This window comes from Nuphar pumila, chromosome 16 (assembly GCF_984573655.1).
Source record: "Nuphar pumila chromosome 16, dmNupPumi1.hap1.1, whole genome shotgun sequence".
In the NCBI taxonomy this organism is placed as follows: Eukaryota; Viridiplantae; Streptophyta; class Magnoliopsida; order Nymphaeales; family Nymphaeaceae; genus Nuphar; species Nuphar pumila.
Window position 1 is genome coordinate 1,134,899 of NC_143264.1, and position 4,264 is coordinate 1,139,162.

At 33.2% G+C, this 4,264-nt stretch overlaps 1 long non-coding RNA gene across 1 annotated transcript; it reads left to right on the forward strand.

Moving 5' to 3' along the window:
- Positions 1–632: 632 nt before the first annotated feature.
- On the forward strand, positions 633–1,645 carry LOC149812607 (uncharacterized). Its single transcript, XR_016428377.1, has 3 exons — positions 633–841; positions 1,039–1,083; positions 1,347–1,645. It is a non-coding gene; the product is annotated as an uncharacterized LOC149812607 (long non-coding RNA).
- Positions 1,646–4,264: the final 2,619 nt, after the last annotated feature.

The window sequence follows — 4,264 nt, forward strand, 5'->3', positions numbered from 1 at the left end:
TGAGAGACAAAATATATTGCTCGACAGATCAGCTTATGCAGCAAGGAGTGCATGATCCCTCTGGATATTTTCTAATTGAAGTAAACTATTGACTACACACTAACAATAAACAGATCATCACACCCAAATGCATGCACTCACAAGCATGGAGTGGCATGTGCATAACACAATCATTGGCATAAACACACAATACACATGTATAAACTATAAACTGATCATTATTGTGGATGAATTGAATAGTTGCATTCTTTTCAAGTTAAAAGACTTAAAAAACTCTGATAAATTCAATTTCCATGATATTGTGGCAATAAGTTCATGACATTTTTCCAAGAAAATCATCTTTAGAGGAATTTCTTTTTTTAATTTTATAATTGTATTTGTTTTGTGTTAAATTTCTCGAGAGTTTCCATTATCATCTTGCAAAACAATTTGGATCTCCCAAGAAACTAATTGCAAATACTATCTTGTTAATAGTGCTAATCACCATCTCTCTCTCTCTCTCTCTCACACACACACACACACACACACACACACACTTTTGGCATACTGGTATTGAAAATTAAGCTTGGTCATTTTGCAGGACTCATTCTGCAATGATTTGAGGGACCCTTCTGCTGTAGACTATAGTGAACCAATAATTAACTTGATGCAAAACAACAAGGATGAAGAACTAGCAAAGTGGGAGGCTATTGCATCAGGAAGTTCTTTAAAGAAGCACAAAAGTTTAGTAGATGATATGCCAACAGCTCATCTCCCTATCTTCAAATCCCTTGCAATGCATAAAACTAGATTATGTGATTTGCGATTCCGGCTTGGTTCTGGCTATCTTTATTGTCATCAGGTACATTTCTTTCTGTTTAAATTTTATTGGATTCTGGTAGGTCTGGTACCCATGCACATGTTATTTTCTCTAGGAGAAAAAATATTTGATTGTTTAATTAAGTAAATACTTACAATGTTTGTATTCATTTATTAAAGTAGTATAGGAAATGTACCACAGTGTTCATTTTTGCTTATCAAGTCTCTGCACATCATCAGGACTGTCATTGTTGAAAAGGGAATTCCCCCCTGGCCTCTTTACCAGTAAAATCCTTGAAACACTTTCTTTGTCTTTTTTATTTCCTTTTTGTTTTCCTTCAGATATCTTGCAGCTTCACATTGTGTATTTGTTTCTGCATCACTTTGAGATTCATAGTGAAGGTTTTGTGCATTGTTTTTTAGCTTCAATCATTTACAATTGCACCTTAAGCTGGTATAACTTTGTTGGCTTCACTTGTCTATCTGCAAGCAATATGTTTTCATGTTAATATGAACATAAAGTTCCTGCAATGCTGATTATTGTGCAGGGAGACTGCAGGCATACGGTTGTCATAAGGGACATGAGATTAATCCACCCCGAGGATGTGCAAAATAAGTCTGCTTATCCGCTACCTATATTTCAATTACGTACATTGCATAGGAAATGCTCTATCTGTGGTATTTATAGAGCAAAGAAAATAACAGTTGATGATAAATATGCTCCTGAAAACCCTTCATATTTCTGTGATAAGTGCTATTTTCTGCTGCACTATTCAGAAGATGGATTGCTGCTGTATGATAACTTCACAGTCTATGATTATTACTGTGAATAAAAATTAAATTTTCTTTTACCAATTGCTAAATGGATCGCTGTTGTATGATGACTTCACGGGATGATTATTAGTGTGAATAGAAATTCAATTTGCTGATCCCACTGCTTGCTGCTAACCACAACCTTAGGTACCACCACATGAGGACTCTTTCCGTGCTGACTTAAACAAGTGCTGATCATGTTTATTGATCAGCTTCATTCTGAATCGAAAGAGAATTTTGCAAATTGGGAATGGGAAAACTTGCGTTAACTAAGTCATGCTGCACCTCCAACAACAAAACATGTCGTTTGCTCAATGGTTTTCCTCGTTGCAATGCTTTCTCGGACAGGCTATACATCTTAGAGAACCTAGTTTGCTCAATGGTTTGCCTCGTTGCAATGCTTTCTCGGACAAGCTATGTTATTTGATATGGACCAAGTACTAGCAGTAAAGTTTATTGCTTCTAGTTTCTCTATGTCAGCTTGAGTACGTCTCCTGCAAGGCATAAGCTGGGAGAGTCACAAAATGAGTTGCACAAAACTCAGAGAAATCGTATTGAAGATTCTTGGAACTTGATGGTTAGTCAGAACTCACACAAATCTTGAAAATGATGAATTAGGGCAGAAGCTAAGATTTTGGGGTGGAGTTTGCACACCAGGAAAAATCATACAGAAATGACTACTATACGGATAATTTAATTTGACCTGATTTTCTAAAAAACTTATAATTTTAGATATTCTCTCGATGTCCAAACTCACAAATATCCGACATTGTTAGGACTTTTTTACCCTTCACAACGGTGAATTGAGGCGTTATTGTGTAAAATTGTACCGCTTGTCGGTTATGTCTAACTTTCACTTAAATCTAGAATCATATTTTTTTTTATGCAAACCTCACGAACTTGCATGAATTTATTTGCAAATTTTTGGTGAAACTAAAACTACTAAAATCACAAATATCATATACTTTTGCATATACATCAATATTTTACATAAATATATTTGCGAAACACCTCTCACAAATATCTTACTTTTTCATATATACTTTTTGAAATTGTATAAATTTATGTGTAAAACTCCACTTAAAGGGAAACAACAAAATGACAAATCTCCTACTTAAATATTTGAGAAAGTTTTATTATATGCATTTTTTCTTAATATATGTGATTTTATCGAATCATATATATATATATATATACTCATTTTTTATTTGAGGGTTTATTCTTTTCGTTTGTGTTTACAAATAACTTCTCTGTAAAACTCTTGTTGTGATTTCTGCCTTTCGATTAAGTTGTGGTATCATCCTTGTGATCAACTTCCCTATCTACAAGTTCAAAAGGTGAGTTTCATACAATATATACATGTGCATCCTCATGCATATTTCTGTTTAATATGGTAGCCTATAATTAGGGGTATGAATGAATTTAGCTCACGATCATTAAATATCTCCATGCATATTTGTGTTTGGTTATTGCTATGGATGTTTTTTATATATTTTTTTGTATTGTCATTGATTTTCTCAGCCACCAAATTTACCATTAAGGATTTATTATATTTATGGGTTTTTTCATAGAAATATATATTCTTGGAAATGATTTATGATTGTTTGCTTGTCCATTAGTTAATATTTATTGTTTTTGTGTTGGTGTAACAAGGGTTAGGGCTCATTGTGCACAAGCATTGAAAGGGTTAAATTACACTATTGTGATTGTTGTATGCAAACAATGATTGCATTTGAAATGGCTAAAGTATAACACTATAGGTCTGATTACACTAATTGAAAATCTATAATGGTCTTAAAAAATATTAGCTTTAAGGAATTTGCGGCTTTAATGTATTATAAAATCGAATATGCAGTAAACTTCTTGAGCCTCCGGTATAGTTGTTCTTCAAACTTAAACAAGAAAGAAATATGGATAAATGTTGAGGATGATGATGATGATGATGTAGAATCAATGCTATTTAGTGGTGCTAGTTACTTGAAAGTATGCAAAGTTAATTAAGGAGTAGTTAAACAAGAAGTAGTTGATCAATGAAATAATGTGAATTTCGTGAAAATGTGCATGTATCTCAGGCACTATCTATCGAGCTGAGTCCTTTGTCAATTATCCAGCTATTCCAAATAGTTGACGATATTGATATTGTACATGATCAACGGATCACTATAAAGGATATTGAACTACATGGAAAAGAAGTGCTAGCAGTCTTCATCACAATAATTTGAATGACATGTAGCCTTTCCGAGCATACGCCAATGTTATATACAAGTTGTAATTTTGATGTAATTTATGATTGAAATGGATGTGTGATGATGAATGTGATATTTTGATGGTTAATCTTAAATGCTGAAAATGCAGGAATGATGTATGCATGGAAGCAAATGAAGCGATAACTAATATTTTTTTTATTTAGTCGATTCTATCAAACAGTCAATTAGTGGTAGCAGTGATCATGCTGACAGTGAACAATCGGATGATATCGATGATGATAAATATATCATGTCGATAAGAAAGGATGAAGACAATGATGACATGAGAAAAATAAGGGTGGGTGAAAGTGATGCACCAATGACATTGAAAATGTGAACTCTTGATTTTCATTAAATGAGTTCTCATACAATGAAGAGCAATTAAAAATTATTAAAGCGAAGACATC